At 40.9% G+C, this 19,609-nt stretch overlaps 1 protein-coding gene and 1 long non-coding RNA gene across 2 annotated transcripts in view; one reads left to right on the top strand and one right to left on the bottom strand.

Moving 5' to 3' along the window:
* Positions 1-19,609, bottom strand: part of LOC138964430 (glutamate receptor-interacting protein 1-like) — a 70,061-nt gene that overhangs the window by 40,158 nt on the left and 10,294 nt on the right. The gene's annotated exons all lie outside the window — the stretch shown is intronic.
* LOC138964429 (uncharacterized) lies at positions 8,547-11,285 on the top strand. Its single transcript, XR_011455099.1, has 4 exons — positions 8,547-9,062; positions 9,883-9,949; positions 10,242-10,402; positions 11,082-11,285. It is a non-coding gene; the product is annotated as an uncharacterized lncRNA (long non-coding RNA).

Here is a 19,609-nt window from a genome sequence, read left to right on the forward strand (position 1 = left end):
CCTCACACAGCTTTCATCTTCATCCACCGAAAGGAGTTCAAAACAGGTCCCATTGCTCGCGAAAAGGACTCCTCTTATTGCTAACCGTCCTTTTACTACCCAAAACCACCCCACGGCCCTTCACCCCTTTAACCCTATCACAGCGCGGCTGCCCAACCCCTTGTCACTACGCATGCTTCTTGCATCTTCCTCCACTGAAAAACAAAGCTATCATCAGATCCCACTGCTCCAGAAAAGCACTCTTATTGATGAAATGCTATCCAAAATCTGATTCAAAGCCGTGCACCCATTATTGATTCATTACCACCACTAGAAGGATTCATAAAACTAACGTGCGAGTCGAACATAATCTGCCGGCCATCGTCTAACTCGAAGTCATCAAGAGAGCCTGCAGACCTTGCCATGCCAGTAAGATCAATAACAAGCGGGAGGAACGTTATTGTTGCTTTGCATGCGAATCCAATATCCACGCGAACAGGCATATTCGGGCGTGCTTATTAAAGCAACAAAAGATAAGACGAGGCGGTAACTGAATATACGGAATATAAACACAGAACTTCCAAGACAACGTCCATTTCCGAGATTGTCTGTCTGCCTAAGCTCAACTGGCTCGATTATGAAAACAGCGGTCTCTTCAGTAAACGGGGAAATGGACAATATTGCGCCAAAAAAGCTGTGCAAGCAACAGCGAGTTATACTGTTGGAAGTTGTGTCAAGTAATACAACCTACAATAGTATTCAGTACTGCCAACCGGAGATATTTTTAAAAGCAAAAGACATCCCTTGACTTCCACATCTAAGTGTAACACTGGATAGGATCAAAGCTATTATGGGTTGGTTGTCGTTCAGCTATCTCACAGAGAACACGCAGTGCAAACTGATCGAGCCATGTGACTAGAACTTGCGACTTCAAGAATATCATGACTACTCTACGGACTGGAAACAACAGCTGACTGTCGCTGATTTGGGCCACATTGCTGAGAACACAGAAAACAGACAATTACAGTCATCCAAACCAAGACATTAAATACACTTGAAACATCAATTCAACTAAACTGTTGGGCTAACATTGTCTATGCATAGAAGCCCGTAACGAAGCTGACAGGTAATTACACCGGCGTCAGATGGCCTCGAAAAATCAGTAACTTCACGATTAATTGCAACTCCAACTGTGCGCAGTGTGGCCAAATCATAAACACTTTTCGATTAACTGAAAACGCGCTTCGTGAAGCCTTGAAAAATCACTTCACAATCAATTGCAATTGTGCGTCGTGTGCCCTCAAAAAATCAATTCACACATTTACTACACCTGTGAGTCGTATTGCCTCCAAACCATAAAAAAGCACACAATAAATACGATCAATTGAGCACATCTGTGCAACGCGCGGCCACGAAAAAAATCACAGATGTTTACTTTGCTGCTTGACGTTGCCCCTACTTCTCGATCCCCCACCGTGCCCAGCACCGGCCCCTAAAAGCACTATCAGCACTATCATCAAGCCACATCTTGGCAAAACACACACTGTTCTTCAGACGGTTGGAGAGGTTCAGTCCACCAAATGGGAGTGAAAGGTAAACCAGATCAAAGCCACGGAGGTAATGCTGTTATCTGTCTTTGAGAAACAAGTCAAAAAAGACTTTACGACAACAAGTCAACCCATCAGTCAGCGGGCGTCACGTGCAAATCTCAGCAGGCCTCTGTCGCATCTCTCTTTTTATCCTACCGTACCGTTTTTTGTTCAACACACATACAGTCATATCATCATCGCTGCATCTATGTGTAACACTTTATCTCGCCTTCCTGCTGGGGTGAAGCTCATAATAATGTTCCCCGTTTTACAGCAACCCGAGACGCTTTAACAGAAAGGAAAATTCCTGTTTTTGAGCTTTAATGTTGAAACCAAGTCTGGTACGCCTCCACGCACGTCTTCTTCATCTGCTCTTTCCTTTACGATCACATTACAACTAGTAACGAAGAACATCCTTGAAGCAGAGGTTAACCCCTCCTCCTCCCCCCCCCCCCCCCTCACAACTCTACCCCATAAAATCCACCAGAAGTTGTAAAATGTTTACCCTAAAGGTCGGTTTAAGAGAAGTTAAAACCAACAATAACCAACCCACAACCCTACAAGTTTGCTACCACATATTGTTATCATACTCAAGTTCGTGGTACATGTAGTAGAAATGCTTACACCGTTTCAACTGACAACAGCACAAAAACTACACGAGGGGGTAAATGAATGCAAACTTTGAACCAGGTATGAGAAGCAGGGTAGTGGAAAAAGTCTGAAAGTGACCCACAAGTCCAAAATAATAAAGACACTATGGGTCTGAAACCCAGAAACCGCACTGTAATTAAACCTTTGGAGATTACGAAAAGTCTGATTTCAGCCAAAACTCTGAAGATTCTGTGACAGGGAGACTACCGTCGCCCTTCACAGCAGACTCTGCAGAGTTGTTCGCCTTAGAAGTTGCGAGCTATTTATAGTTCGCAAGGCAACACCTGTGGATTGTAGAGTTCTGTTTGAGATGGGGTCTGGCGGCTTTTGTCTCTCTGTATGTTCATGGATTCCTTTGCGAATGCATAACAGTTTTAAAAGGGCTTAGAAATTATAAGCTCTAAACTTCTGAATCCTGTTTGATTGGACTTCGCCTCCAAAGGTGATTGTGGTGTTTCGGCACTCGGTTACAATTCAAAAAGGCTGAGTTTGTATGAAATGTGTTGCAGTACAAAGGCTGGTGAGCCCGTGACTTTCAGTCTATCAAAGCGCCACATTCGCCGCGTACTTAAACTTAATACAGTTGAAAGCAAAACCATTTCAAACAGAAATCAATACTGTTGAAAGCATATCTATGTCAAACAACTCTTCTATAAGGTACCTCTTTACACATTTTTCGGAAAAGTAAAGATAGTCTGAACCTTAGGAGACTGGTATAGATTTTGACAGCGAGGACGCGATCATCCAAACTTCGCCGGAATTGGATTGGATTGGATTGGATAAGATTTACAGTCCAGTGAGGTTACCCTCATGGAAATTCGGGCTGCTTTCTCCCAGGGGAAAGCGAGCTGCCATACATACGGCGCTACACATATTTTGTTTTTCCTGCATGCGTGTATTCATGTTTCCTGAGACTTAATGCCGTGTGAGATGGAATTTTTTTTACTTTATTCCAAGTCGCACGGGTATTTGATGGACATTTTTATCTGTGCCTATACAATTTTGCCAGGAAAGACCCTTTTGTCAATCGTGGGATCTTTAACGTGCACACCCCAATGTAGTGTACACGAAGGGACCTCGGTTTTTCGTCTCATCCGAAAGACTAGCACTTGAACCCACCACCTAAGTTAGGAAAGGGGGGAGAAAATTGCGGCCTGACCCAGGCCTGAACACGCAACCTCTCGCTTCCGAGCGCAAGTGCGTTACCACTCGGCCACCCAGTCCACTCGGCCACCCAGTCCCAGGAAGAACGTTATGTTGCCACTGTGTCTGAGATTAATACGGTGAGCTGATTAATAAAAGTCAAAAAAGAGGTTTTTTTCACAGACGAAATCTATACCAGGAACCACTCAAAAACACCAGAATGGTAAAAGTATGCTCTTTCGGTTTTAGTGCACCTAGCTCCAATTTATCGTGAGAAACTGTCAAACCCCTTTCATGCAGTAAACATGTGCACCAATGTTCCATCAACTCTCACTTCCGTGTGCACTTCCTCCGATCAGGGCAAACACCCATGAAAAGAAACCGTGGTAGCCGGCAGAGCGAACATATATATACACAGGACTGACAGACCAAGTCAATAAATCCTTCCAGAGGGTCACTACTTTGAAAATCTTCCAAACTCTGCCTGACGTCCTTGCCTTAAACATGTGCACCAATATTTCCAACAACTTGACTGTCACTTCCCTTTTGAACTTCTTGTGTTCACATGAACACCCATGGACAAAATTCTTGGCGGTCGATGAAGTCAAAATGTTGACCAATTCAGTATTTCCAGAGGCTCAACTCTTCAACTTACACTTCTGCATGGACACTAGTTTTGCAACTCAAAAACATCCCCCACAGAAATCAGCACAAATTAGGTATACCAAACATGAGCTGAAAATGTACTGAATTTGTACCTCCTGCCCAAAAATGTACTTCAAATGTACTTCAAATGTGCTGCAAAGAAAATTCAGTACATTTTAGGTACACTGAAAATGTACTGCAGTTTTGAACCAAGTTAGGTGGTATACTGAAAACATACCTCTATTGTACTGAAAACATACCTCGTTTAGACTTAACCACTTTTTGATGTACTGAAAATGTGCTTTTGTTGGACTTTGAAAATATTTTGTATGCTGAAAAAGTACTTCAATATGACTTAGAAAACATTTTGTGTACTGAAAATGTGCTTCTTTTGGACTTAGAAAATATTATGTATACTGAAAACATACCAAAATAACTTAGCCATTTTTTGCCTGTACTGCAAATGTACTGCTTCGACTTTGTTACTTTTCATACTGCGAGTGCCAGTTGGACTTAGAAACATTTTGTGTACTGAAAATGTACGACAAACACTACGCCATTCAATCTTTCATCGAGCCATTTTCTCTAGCTGTCATCGATAGTGTAAATCAAATGCATATATATATATATATATATATTTGACCATATGTTTCAGTTAACTTGAAGCAAGACATTACAATTTTAGTGGGGCTCGTATGTTGCAGACGCACTCATAAATCATTCACATCTTGCAACAAACATCATACTTTGTGGTATTGTTCCTTATAATTATTTAAGGGATTTCAGATACAGAGCCACTTCAGAAATCGTTTTTTTGGTCTTTGAAAGGGAATAAAAGGCTGCATTTACAGCAGACGAAATTGGTACCAAAAGCGCTCAGCAGTAAATATTCCCAACTCAGCAAATGTAAAATTCAATGGTTTACCATGCACCAGAAGTTGTCTGCTGATAACACATGCATGACATAAATACTCTTATGGGTATTTTTGTGTTCTGGTATTTAATTTGATCGTTTTTAGAATTTTATATATCCGCAGCATGAAAATTCAAGATGGCGGCCTCCGCAACATTGCGTGTTTTGATTTGAGCGAAAACAACGTTTCTGAAGGTAAGTTTTCAAGAATACGCATCCATTCACCAATGTCACATCATTTTACTGTTTAATTCCCCCCTGGGGTCTGTTATTCATCGGGTGAAGCGCTGAAATGCAGAGTAATCTTGCAATAGGTCATCAAGCTGGATTGTGATGCTGATAGATCTAGATGAGTAGATCTATCTGTTGATTACAAGTAAGGAAATCATCATCATGATCGCCACGCTGGTGATTTTAAACAGATTAAACGAACTTTGAATAAAAGGCGAGGAGAAAGAGATTGTTCATGGTATGATAAATGATTAGTCCTGCCTACGTTAAGGACTTCCATAAGGTGGGGAGGGGTAGAGTCAAAAAACTGAGTGAGGGTAGGCCAGATAGTAGGATGACCAGCTGGAGATAAAAACACTCCACTCCCCATGTCTTTACAGTGTTGTGATCAAACTTTCAAAGACGGTAGGTAACAGACAAAAGCATACAGTGTATGCTAATCAAATGAGATAAGTGGTTTTGAAAAATGAAGAGGTACCGCTCTTTGAGTTTTACAATTTTGGTTTGTTGCTTGTTTCTCATCTTTTTGCTTATTTTAAGTTGACCGTGCATTGGTGTGGATTTTATTTTTACAGGATATATACAAGAGTTACACCACATGCCGGTTCCTGGGAACAAGCGTTCTGCATTTATTCCGGTGCCACAGAAGGGAGCCGATTTCACTAGTACTACTGTATCAAGGTTTGTTACCTAATACATCTTAACAGTAAGATTTTTTTATTTGTATTAATTGCAACATGTTTGCACATCATTTGTAAGCGACCTCTGTGAATTTGATGGGTTTAACGTACGAACCCTCACTATGGTCAACATTCTGTTAGCGACTGTTTGAAGCGAATAAATGTAGCGGTCAGAAAGATTCCAGAATCAGTTGGGTCACTGGAAACTGTGTTTGTTTGTTTTTTAACCTGAAACAGTAAGAATTATACGAATTCATGAAATACAATTTTCTTTCATTTTGGTCTGTTGTGTGAAGACTTGCTAACCCGGCTTTGACCGACTCTCTGAGATAGTAAACATTATTCAAATACATTCAAATAAAAATGTCACTTTTCATCTTTTGTGTGAAGGGTACCACAGGCTGATTTCCTGCACCATGGATGTAGAGGAGGCCAGACAGTCTGCTTCTCATTCCAGCTGTGTTGCGTTTTTTTCTGCTCGTGAAGTGTATCGCCACATTGCCAAAGCCTTTGGCCAAGAGAAGTCACCCTGTCTGCCCATTTTGCATAGCCTTACAGGCTGTGACACTATGTCGTTCTTCAATGGTATTGGGGAATCAGAAGGCTTGGGAAGTATGGCAAGCATTTGAAGACGTCACTCAAACTTTCTTCAGGTTGTCTGCTCCTCTTTGTAAGCTGAGTACCACTGACAGGGCAGCACAAGAGCTTTTTGGTGTACATTTGTAGGACAAAACCAGCAACGTACTGGGTGTAAACAGTGCTAGACGGTACCTCTTCAGTAAAAAGAGCTGCCAAATTGACCATAATCCCCTTACAAGTGAGGTGCTGCTGCAGGACATGAGATTGAGAAGAGCCATCTACCTATTAGACTTCCAAACTCTGTGGGCTGGCAGTTCAAGGCTGGAAAGTGGGAGTCATTCTGGACGAGCTTTCAAGAGGTATCCAGCGTGTGCCGAGAACTCATGAGGTGTGCCTGCAAGAAGAGCTGTACAACAAAACGCTGCAAATGCTGCTAAGAAGGACTGCAGAGCACAGCTCTCTGCAAATGTGCTTGCATGCCTGTGAAAACTGTCAGCATCTAAACTGTGCAAAAATATTATTGCACCCATTTTCATACCCCAACTCAAACTTTTATTCCTGTGTCATTTTATTCAAACTGTCTATGCCATTAAAGGCTCGCATCTTCGCTATCTGGCACATTTTTTTTTAACATCATCATTTACGCCGTCAAAATAAGGATACCCTTGACGTGACAAAGAGATGTGACAAAAACTTCGGGTACCTTTTAAAAAGCCGACGACAATTCCTGAGGCACAACTGGGTCACTGTTGTATACGAAGAGAAAGTCAACTTAATTATCCTTCCAGAACAGGTTGTTTTATTTCGCCATCTTGCATATTTCTAGTGTTGTGCCATTGTACCTACTGATGTATGTGTCGATCTCACGGATGAGATGTTTATGTGTCAAATTTGAGGGATACCCAAGTCAACTAAAATCCATGTATTTTAGCAATGACCAAGTGGGTTGCGTTGAAACTTTCAGGAATGTGTGTCTACGCACGAGGCGTAGTTCAACCGTTTGAGTACACTTTCAAATCTTCACGAAATAATATTTTAAAAACTGCCACAGGTTTGTTGACTTACATCCCACATATTTTTGACTTCGCATGTATATATGACAGATGGTTGTTTCAAGTACTGCCAAAGTTTCTTTTGAATATAGACACTTGCCGGAATGTGCTAGTTGTGTAAACACATGAGAACAAACAACGTTTTCGAAATACAGCGATTATGAATTTTAGTCGACTTTTGAGTTGATACATTACATTTTTATCAGTTTTATTTTGGGGGTACCCTTATTTGGGCGGCGGTCAAATAACCCATGTAAAGGCCACCTTTTATCTTAAAAGTGTTCCAGTTTGCCAAGTTGAGTGCCCTCAATAGCATACATTGAATATAACAGCACAGGAATGAATGTTTTCGTTTTGGTATGAAAATTGGTGCAATATATTTATTTTTGCACAGTTTAGGTAATCCACAAATTCTTCAACCCTGCCACCCACACCGTCCAATCATTCTCTGCACCAACAATACATGTATTGTTTTGTTTAAAAATGTGTTTGTGTTAGTTTCTATTGCAAGAGAATGTCTTGTAGCATCAAAAATGCCTAAATACCCTTTTATTGGCGGCCATTTTGAAAATTGTAAAAAAACTACTGATTTCTTAATTTTTTCACGTGGCTCTGTATCAGGTTTTGTTAAGCAAAAGTAAATGTCCATTTACGCCAAATTTGCTGTTAATCACATGAAGTGAAATATGCCTAACATACCCAACCGTTTACACTGGCGGCCATTTTGAAAAATTGTTTAAAAACTACCCATTTTTTATTTTTCGCGATGGCTCTGTATCAGGTTTTGTTAAGCACATAAAACTCTTCATATTTGCTTAATTTGGTGTTTGTTGCATGATTTGAATGATTTTGCAACATAGGAGCCCCACTATTTGCATCTACATTCTTAATGATATAGACGTTTGCCTTCTTCTTCCCCAAACATCCAGGTACCATTCAAACTGGAATAAATACACCAACCAAAACACACATGTATACAATATTCTGCATTATTTATTTTAACAAGACGGCACAGTAAATTAACTTATTCAAAATGTTCAATTTTTTTTAATATTTTTTTTTTATACCTAAAACACAGTTTAAACTTCAAAATAAGCAGAACATAAATATGTTGCTGCATCCACTGGACAAAAGAATGTGATTAAAAAAAACTTTAAAAAAACAACAACACCTTAGTGATTTGAAAACATTTCTGGTCCAAAACCTACTTTTCACTCTTGTCTGCATGGTGGCTAGTTCTAAAAATATCGCCCAATCAAATGAAAGGAGACAAAAGTACACCGCCATTTTTGAAGCTGCCATGAGGCATGACTGAAACAGTGCGTGTCTAGAGTGGATATTTTCCCAGGAATGCATCATGAACGAAGCTTTTGAACTGGATATCTAAGTGTGGGATCAAAGTCTACAATATTGTTGCAATGTTGAGATGCACAACTACTTCCATGCGAAAAGCCAGCCGGTCCTTTGACAACGTGGAGTTCTAACCCTGGCTGACAGTGACACCTCTGGCTCAGAAACGAAACATGAAACATCCACTTTGCCTCCACCCGAATCGCAATGAGTGACTCACTCTCTTCACAAACCCTCTTCACTCTCGTTGGTAAGTAATTGTGTTGATTGTTTTGATACAGTGGTATTTTAACTTTTAGTGTAGCTATTGTGCTGACCCAGTGAGTCGAGTGACATAATGGGACTGGTAGTGGTAGTATGGCACGAAGACAAAGAAATACACATTCATTACTCTTTTCAAACTTTCACTTACTGAAGTTACTGTTACCAGTGCCACTAGAAATAGAACAGAACTTAGCTTTGAGTTTGAATTTGAGCACTTTAGTAATGAGTCATTGGCCATGCAGGACATTCTTTATACTTTATAGAGCCTCACTTGCACCCACGAAGAGTGCTTGCATTCGTCATTTGTAATATTACCAACCAATTATTTCCTTCCATACATTTAGTATTTGAAAATTAGCAAGTTTAACTAATTGTTTCTCTTCAAAGTTAAACTAAAATAATCAAATGTTGAATTGTATATTAAGTTATTTACTATTAGTATTACTTTATTAGACAAAAGTAATAATAACTACTATTACTGAGTACTATGCTGGTTTTTTTTCAAGTATCCCCTGGATACATGTGCGCAGTGAAGAGTAGCAAATAAGCAAATCTATATTTGTTTTATTTATATTAGCTATGCAGTTGGCGTCGCTAGAGTCAGCGTCGCCAGTCACCACGACAAATGTTCCTCAATTTGCAGCGAGTGTTGCCAGTTAGTTTATTGCTTCATTCTTTGCTTGAAGCCTGATCATTTCTGTGCATGTGACATTTAGAGCAGATCCTAATAGCAGCTAGTGTCTTTTTTTCAAAAGCCTTGAAAGTTGAATGTTCTCACGTGTTGCTATGGGATTTTTTTGTTTTAGCCTTCATATGACCTCGATGGTGCACCAACACCGCGTGCAACAGTAGCGGCTAAGGCGCCGAGATCAGGTAACTAATTATTCCCTATCAAAAAACAAGAAAGGTAAGTTTGTTGGAACGTTTGTTATTGACAAAACAATACATTCACAAATATATATATTAAATTACAACAAACTACCGTTCTTGGATTTTGATTCTGAATTTTGTAACGTTGGCAGTCTTTTTGTTTATGGATTTATTTAATTATTCCCCAACAAAATTATGATGTGTCTGCTCACTTTTTAAGTGCCGACAGTTTTGGTTAATGCTTTAGTAACATTTTTTATTTATACATGTGCATAATTGGTATTCTTTTTTTCAGTTCTAACCACAGCACCTGGCCTGCACTGAAGCCTGCAAGGCGAATGCAGCTGCACTGAGGGAGCAGGTCAAGGACCTGCAGGCCAAGGTCACTACTGACTAGCCTGGAGGCAAGACAGCGCGAGCTGGAGGGGGAGCTGATGGCCAGCTATGCTACACAAGGTATGTTAGGTATGATAGCTGCATACCTGCCAACTGCTACAATGTTTGGCGTAGCATGCTCCGATTTTGCAGTCATTGCTACGCCAAGCCAAAAGCTGCTATGCTCAACAACAAAATGACAAGCATCCAAAATGTTCACTTATCCCTCGACAATCAATAATGAACATAGCGTAACTAGCCAAGTACTGATGCCTGGGTACCACTCCGTTATGACTCGGATGTTGTCCACGTGACTTGCTTAGCCATTTGTGAATTTTGTTGCAAGCATTCGCATACTGCGACTTCTGTCTTGTGTGTGGCGCACGTTAAATGTCAAAGCAGCACCGCCCTGATATGGCCCTTCGTGATCGGCTGGGCGTTAAACAAACAAACAAAAAATTCAGATCTATCACTGTAAAAGAAGGTTCTAAAAATTAATCACTATCACTTCTGGTACTTACAATCTTATAAAAAAAATCTTGATCTCTTTTAAAAAGTTAAAAATCTTGTCCGGGGGAACATCCCGGATCTGAAGCAGACAGAGATGCATTCATATTAATTAATTGCACAAGTGGTATTCTGCTGGTAAAGTTAAAGAAAAGACTTCAAGTACAGAGGTTTGGATGGATATTAATATTTTTCTTGCAGGCTTTAATTTGAATTATAATTTTGTCTGAACCTGCTGAATATATCATTTCAGCTTACACCGTGGCAAGCAATGAGGGCAGCTCGTCGGCGAGGATTAGGACGGTGCTGCGGAGCAAGCTGTCAGCAGCCATTTGTAAAGCTAAGAATTCGAAGTAACTTTTACGTCCTGATATAATATATTATTGTGCCATGTGCCAGGACCTATGGTTGTTTGGATGTATGGACAGACTTTATTTTCTTTTAGATCTGTTTTCTTTTTTTCTCTGTGGTATAGTTTTATCTAGTCACGTTCTGTTGTATGTACATCAAATTGTTTCTCTCCTAAAATTGGTTTGTGATTTCTAGTCATGCGTTTATCTAGTCACGTTCTGTTGTATGTACATCAAATTGTTTCTCTCCTATTATTGGTATGAAAGTTCTAGTCATATTTTGTCTGTGGTGTCTTTATGTGATCTCCACCCATGTTCTATGGTATGGAAACTTTGATGAGGGTTATTTTTTTGTGTACTGACATATATTTTTTTCCTTTCTATCTCCCCCACCCCCCTTCCCCCACCCCCTTCCCCCCTCTCCCTCCCTCCCCCCACCCCCTCTCCCTCCCCCCACCCCCTTTTTTCTGTGGCTATTTTTATAAACCTCTGGGGAAGTATATTATTGGTATACTTTTAGTACATTTTTGGTATACCTCTGCAGCAGTACATAATCAGTATACTAATGGTACATTCTTTTTTCTGTGGCAATTTTTCTTAAACCTCTGGGGAAGTATATTATTGGTATACTTTTAGTACATTTTTGGTATACCTCTGCAGCAGTACATAATCAGTATACTAATGGTACATTCTTTTTTCTGTGGCAATTTTTCTTAAACCTCTGGGGAAGTATATTATTGGTATACTTTTAGTACATTTTTGGTATACCTCTGCAGCAGTACATAATCAGTATACTTATAGTACATTCTTTTTTCTGTGGCAATTTTTCTTAAACCTCTAGAGAAGTATATTATTAGTATACTTTTAGTATACTTCTGCAGCAGTACATAATCAGTATACTTATGGTATATTCTTTAACTTCTATGGCAGTATATTATTAGTATGCTTTCAGTATCTGTGAGGTATGTCTCCAAAGCAGCAATTAATCAGTACAGTTGCAGTATATTTGTGGTACATTTGCAGTATGGTTGTGGTATGCTTGCATGCAGGTGTAAAAGTTAATACATATTTTTCTGTAAAGTTGAACACTATTTGTTTTAAATTTGCATTGTGTGTGTGCATATATAGATATAGATATAGATATACACATGGATTCATGTGAATGCATTGTTATTTTTCGGATATTAAAAGCTGAAGATTGCCACTGCAAATTGTTTTGACTTTTCTCAGTTTTTCTTATTTACAAATGCTAGCATTTGCCCTAAAACTTTCATGGTGTGCATGTTAACAGCACATATTCAGTATATTTTCAGTACATGTTGATACTTTGAAAAGGGAAGTACGTTTTCAGTACTTGGAGGTATATTTTTGGTATCTTTTCAGCATAGTTTCAGCACGGTTCCAATTTGGTACATTTTCAGTACGTACCTTAAATGTGCTGCAAACGTACCAAAATTGTACCTCCTGCAGTACAAAATAAGTATACTGCATTTGGGTAAGGGATGTCCAGTCGAAGTAATACTTACATTACATACTTGTATGGTCATTATAGTTTTGCTGCTCTGACGCAGAAATCTTTCGTCACACTGAGCATGAGCAAACCTCTTATGCATCATTTCATGGCCATTACTTTGGCATCGCACAGAAATCACAAGTCACAGCAAACCGCACATGGTCATTTCTATTGCAGCTCACAGAAAATCCTTAGTCACAATGAGCAAACCTTATACACCCTTGCGTGATTAGAGCTTTCGGAACACACAGAAAATCACTGACCAAAGCATGCAAACCCTAAAGAACTACTGGGTCACTACTATTGCCGCACAGAGGAAATCTTTGGTCAGACTGAGCAAACCTTGTACTTTCACTCATGGATTTCGAAGTGTCCGTTTCCAAACACTTGTTATTTGCGTAGAGTACTAGAGAGCCGCCTGTGACTGTAAACTTGTGGACATAAGGTCCAGTCACCAAGTCAGGACTGACCCGAGTGGCTTCCCCCGACAATGACTTACGTAAGTCAGGCGTGACCCGCACCCTTCACGTCCATCTGACCATGAAACCGGCGTGGACAACCCTTGGTCAGGTACAGCACCCCGATACCTGTAACCAGTGATATGTCACACCTGTCGTTGGAAAAGGGGTATAAAACAGATGTATACTGACACGTTGACACACACACACACACACACACACACACACACACACACCGGCGACAGTGACAGACTGAACTATTATGCGCAAATGTCATTCCCATACGTCGCACAATTATCACAATTAGTAGTCTGGCGGGCTTTTCCGACAGGTTGTGTGTGACCCCGCACTGTAGTGTTAGTGAATCGAACTGGATTACACTGTTTCTTCACAGTTGTACGTTGCCGATTCGAAACACGACTGAATGTGTTAATGAATGCCGCAAGTCGGTGGTAAATTAAGGGGGGTGGGAGAAGTGGTGGTGGTAGGAGGGGAACACCTTTTACACCATTTCTTATTACCTAGAAGCCTATAATCAACTCTACACTTCTAACCCGGTGTTTCCCACATGCACAATCAACGCAGGTGAGGTTTCAAGCCGCAAATACATACTGCATCATTGATGCTGCGTGACCAGTTCAAGATGGAAGAAACCGGAAAAAATCAAATCATAAGTGGTGCAGTTGCCTAACAACGCCAGTGTTATATTGTTTACTGTTAGTGTTAACACACCACAGTCCATAATACCACTTATTTAGCTATACCTCTAAATCTTGGGTTTGGTTTTATCATTACTTTTTTTCTTTTAAATAGACAGACTTGCATACATAAGGTTAAAAGGAGCACCGATATCCAAGATGCAGTCATGCATTACGCATATGACAAGATATTACGGCGGGGTAAAACAACAACAAGAACAACAACAACAATAATCACAACAACCTAAACAGGATGTAGACCATAAGCGGAGGGTGATTTCCAAATTGTCTCAGTGATTTTCAAGAACCAGTTGGGACACAGCCGACATCCTTTATTAGTTTTAATTGAAGATGGGCAATTTTAGAGCGGAATCCAGGAACGAAAATGTTTTGTTCCAAAACAAATTGGTCAGCGAAAGGGATAACGTCACAAAAGACTCAAATTTCAATAAGTCTGTATAGTGGATGGGTATGCAGAGAATGTGGAATGCTCCCGCATTCTCAATGTTCAGTCTTGGATGTCGACCACAAGAGATATCAGACAAAGTACTTTACTTCAACAATTACTTCAAACTCAGCCTCAGACTGGTCTGTGCGAAAGCCAATCATTGCAAGAAAAAGAAGTTCAACCATGTGCAACTTGGAGAAAGGGTCGAATCTCATTATTCAAACGAGCGAGAAATACCACAAAAGTAAATTGAACGCAACTGGCAGGATCCAACTGTCTTTTGCTGTCATGTTAAAAGTTGTTACAGAGAATGCCAAGTCTGACACTAGGTGTTGTGCTGCACTCAGAATTGTGCACTTGCTAGCCTAGCTAACTAGTATTCTGACCAAGCTGTACTACAGATCACATGGTGTGTGTGTGTGTGTGTGTGTGTGTGTGTGTGTGTGTGTGTGAGAGAGAGAGAGAGAGAGAGAGAGAGAGAAAGGGTGAGTGCTCTAAAACCTTCCGCAGAGAGAGAGAGAGAGAGTGAGAGTGAGAGAGACACAGACAGAGAGAGAGAGAGAGAGAGAGAGAGAGAGAGAGAGAGAGAGAGAGCATAAAACCACAGGTTTGTTTGCTTGTTTGTTTGTTTTCGTACCTATAATCGCGCACCAGCTAGCCTAAGTTATATTCTGATCATCTTGACCCTTTCAGCGATTGTACTGATGAAAATATAACCCGTTTCTGACGCCTTCGACCAGCGCTAGTTCAAGTTCACACAAGGAAAAAAAAATACTACGCCACGTGCCTGTGGGGCAATCCATGAAGATGACGTACAGGTCAAGGCGTCCATGGTTACATGTTGCCAGAGTTTCACTGGTGCTGAAAATAAACCTCCCGCACGTTGATGGAAACACTGTCACTCCCCACGTGCAGTATTTCACTTGCAGTACACAGTGAGACATTAGTGAAGGCATCCCTGAAGTGGGACCCCGCAAGCGAGACCGACTGGCGAGTAATTTCGTTAAAAACAACCATAAACCGCAACCGGCTAACGATTTTCCCGACTGCGGTCACGAACTCGTGTCATTTTGAACTCAAAGCCATGACGTTCCCTACACAAGGCTTTGATAACAAACGGATAAGGGGCGTAACTCCTTAGTCATATTACAGTTGAAAATTCAAAGCGGGTCGGCTTCACTCAATTTCTTGGCATCAGAGGCTTGACATAAATTAGGAAAACAAATGGTTGGACCTATCATGGACCAACTAAAACGCTGTAGGGCAGAATTAATATTTTGATGGTATTTTTGAACGTTCTCAGCGTCACTGAAGGAAGTGGCGTTCTCAGCGTGCAGAACTGAGTGAGCGTCAAGTCCGTTGGTATCAACAACGAAAATCTTTGCATCTTTGAATGAATCGACTCGTGCGTTTCGATTCATTCAAAGATGCAAAGATTTTCGTTGTTGATACCAACGGACTTGACGCTCACTTTCTGCACGCTAAGAGCGCCACTTCCTGCAGTGACGCTGAGAACGTTCAAAAATACCATCAAAATATTAATTCTGCCCTACAGCGTTTTAGTTGGTCCATGATAGGTCCAACCATTTGTTTTCCTAATTTATGTCAAGCCTCTGATGCCAAGAAATTGAGTGAAGCCGACCCGCTTTGAATTTTCAACTGTAATATGACTAAGGAGTTACGCCCCTTATCCGTTCGTTATCAAAGCCTTGTGTAGGGAACGTCATGGCTTTGAGTTAAAAATGGAACTCGTGTGTACTAAAGCTGCTTGGTCGATCGATTACCGGGAGTTGGTGCTACTGTCTATATATATGGTGAGTGACCAAAGCCTGACCGACATTAAAAATGCTACTCTGCTGAAGGTGTGTGTGTGTGTGAAAACTCCATACACGACTTGACCGCAGCGGGGGCCTGTCGACGAATTCCTCTTCTTCTCAGTTCGTTGGCTGCAACTCCCACAGGCGCCTGTTTGTGTTGCACGAGTGGGCTTTTAGGTGTATGGCCGAATGAATATTATACCCGCCATATCGACAGTCACACTCCCTTTCGACAACAGATAGTGTGCGTACATCTGAACCGAGTCTGAGTGAGGCCAAAAAAAACACCGAACAACACTGCCAACTTCTGTCGACGGCAAAGCACACAGTACCGATAATAACTTCTCATAGAGATGATGATGGAGACAGTACAGTGTCCTCCGAAAGATGAAACAGTACACGTTGGATGCAAGGCTGACAGAGCATTGTTGTGACATCTGTCAGCCAAGGACTGCTGTGGCAGACAGTGGGGGACCGTAAGACAGACACAAAAACAACAACAAAACCATGGAGCCCTCCATAAGAAAGCCCCGCCAGGAATCAGGACACGCAGGTGAGAGTTTACTATAGTTAGGTATCGTAACTGGGAAATGAGAGTTTAAAAAAGAGGGGGTGGGGGCGCCCCTTTTGGTCTCGTAAAAAGCGACAGCTCAAAAATGAGGAGAAAAAAACCTTCACTTTGTTGCAGAGTGAAAATGAACAATTATCACACACACACACGCACACACGACACACATACTGAGAGACAGAGCACAATTTTTCGTAGAAAAACACACACACACACACACACACACACACACACACACACACACACACACACCAGTAACCCATCGCTCTTTTTCGTAGAAAAAAACCAGTTAAGTATGCAAATTTCAGTGCGTGGTGGCTGTGAGATCGAGACAGTTGAGGAATAAATCACCGACCGACACTGACGAAACTGGTAAGTAAATGTTCTGGCACCGATGCATCGGTTGGCTTTCCACAGCCGTTGGGGGAGAGTTGGCCAAAATAGTTAAGTTACAAGAGCGGACAGGTAGCGGCGCCAAGACCAATAAACACCTGTTCTTACCTGTACACTGCAATCATAGATACCAGTCTTCATCCAGCCACCCACTTGCACCTATTTTAAGGGTCACCCAAAGTCCCTCTCCCGGTGTTACTGATCATCATTTTTTTCATTCTTTTTCTAGAACTTTCTTTTTGCGGTGTGTAGACTGCTGCCAACTTTGGTGGGCTAGTGGGATCAAAGATTGGAGGAGGGGGGGGGGGGTGAGGGCAAATAGGGGAGGTAGGGTGGTGTTTGATCAATTGTTGTTGCCCTCTATGACTATATGAGCTCTGGTCCTTTGTTATCAGCACGATGTTGCTATTGGTGGTAGTGGTAGTGGTGTGTCTGTGTGTGTGGCAGGGGGAGGGCGGGGTATTCGTTTTCTGTTTCTGTATTGCCAGTAAATGAAGTATAACAGTATTTTCCAACAAGCAAAAATGAACGATACAATCTTACAAGTGTGCATGACCGAGACTGGATCACTAAGTTCAGAATCAATTGAAGTGTAAATTGTGTCTGGTTGTTGCTGCTTGTTTCTTTTCTTCTTTCTGATGAGTTGTACTTGATAGACCTGTGCGTGCAAAGTGAAGAGGGATACTCCTCAACAAAAGAAGAATTAAAAGGAAATAGCATCAAATACAATTAAAAAAAATAATTAAACCTAAATATATAAAAGAAAACAGATAACACTTCTATTTCATGACCCCTTCAAATGTATTCCACGGCTTCGCGAAAGTAATCTTTGACCCCCTCGCAGGGCCCCATATCAACCTGCGCCGAACCACCTGCCAAACAATTTAAAGGTGCTAAAAAATGCAACGGAGCTTGCTTGCACACACACTTTTATCATCTTATCCCCGAGGACGGAGAAAAACGATTCCCAGGTACAGACTTTTATCGGAGTGAAGAACACCGTTGCTGGGGGCGGCCTAATGAAAACCACTCTCCCCAGAAAATGCCAAGTTTACCAGCTCAGTGCTCCCATCCAGTTGAGTGTGCCTGTACTGTGCCGAATATCTTCAATCGGTGTCAGCTAAGATGTTCTACTGCTGAAGATGTTTGGTGTTGGACTGGGAGCGCAGAAGAAGTTTGGTGTTGGTTAGATGGGTTTTTGGGGAAAAGTCAGCATTTCATGCAGAAGAGAGAGAGAGAGTAAATGTAAGTTTTACCCCCTCACAACAAAGCCATCAGGGGCATGTTACACGGGAAAATGTATGAAAATAAAAAATAAAAATGCGGGGGGGAGGGAAGGGGGGGATGTAGACAGCTGGCTGCCGGCTGCTAGACGAGACCTGAAATGGGCTAGGGACCGGGTTGGGTCGTCTTGGGTCAGTGCTGAAATGGTTACTTTATTGGCTGTTGGCCGAACGGACACCCGTTCATGTAAGCTGCGTGTTGCATGATATAGTAGCATCGGGTTTGAATCTCTGAAACCTAGGCTGCATGCGTTTCTGATTATCAAGGCTCTTTTGCATCCCGATCTTGTACCGTTGTAGTTGTCATAAAAAAAAACCTTCGAGCAAATGATTGTGTACAAATACTGTAAAACACAAAGACAACCAGTTAAGGGCATAGATGACACGAAAATCCAAATTTGTTTCTTTGGAAAGTTTTTCAGTTTTTTTCCCCCACGGTACTTCAATAAGAAACCTCAGAAAATGTGCGTTTTTTCCCCCGAAAAACATGATATTTGCATGGTTTGTGGTTTTAGCAACTTTTAGGGGTAAAACACTTACTTTGGGGGAAACATTCATCTTCAAGAAAAATCATACAAAATTGAATTTTGATTAATGCTTTATTTCACCCCAAACAGGTCCCCCCCATGCAATAACAGAGCATTGTCTCCATATCTATATATCTATAAACATGTTTGGTTTCATGGGTAAATACCATAGGCACAAATCTTTTTTTTTAAATTAAAGAAATGGTTTCTGTAATTTGACAGAATTTCCGAATCATTCCTTAATAAAATAAAATAAACAGTAAGATGATTGAACAGTAAGTCTAGAAGAGTATTTCCCAATCGTGAGGGCACTTATAATAAAAATTTAAAAAAACCACCCTATTCTTATAAAAAGGCGTCAACACTTTTTTTTTAAATCAAGTCAAATGTTACGAAATCACTGTGAAAATGATCACTTTATTGCAAGAAAAATGATGGTAACAAAACTTTCATCGCACAATAATTCAATGTCGTTCAAAGTATCTAAAAATACCAAGAACCCAAAAGACATTTTTGGACCAAAATTCCGTGCTAACTTTGATCGAGAAAAAAAGGAGAAAGCGAGCATGGAAAAAATGGGGGAACTTGCATAAAACAATAGTTTAAACTGGTGTTAAATTCTGTATAGTTGTGTCCCTTTCTGTCAGTGTCATGTTTGGTAAGGGGTTGGGAGAGAAGAACTGAGAAAGAAAATGACCCACATTAAGGGTGTGCGTGACATGTAAT

Source organism: Littorina saxatilis, linkage group LG4 (genome assembly GCF_037325665.1).
Source record: "Littorina saxatilis isolate snail1 linkage group LG4, US_GU_Lsax_2.0, whole genome shotgun sequence".
Lineage (NCBI taxonomy): Eukaryota > Metazoa > Mollusca > Gastropoda > Littorinimorpha > Littorinidae > Littorina > Littorina saxatilis.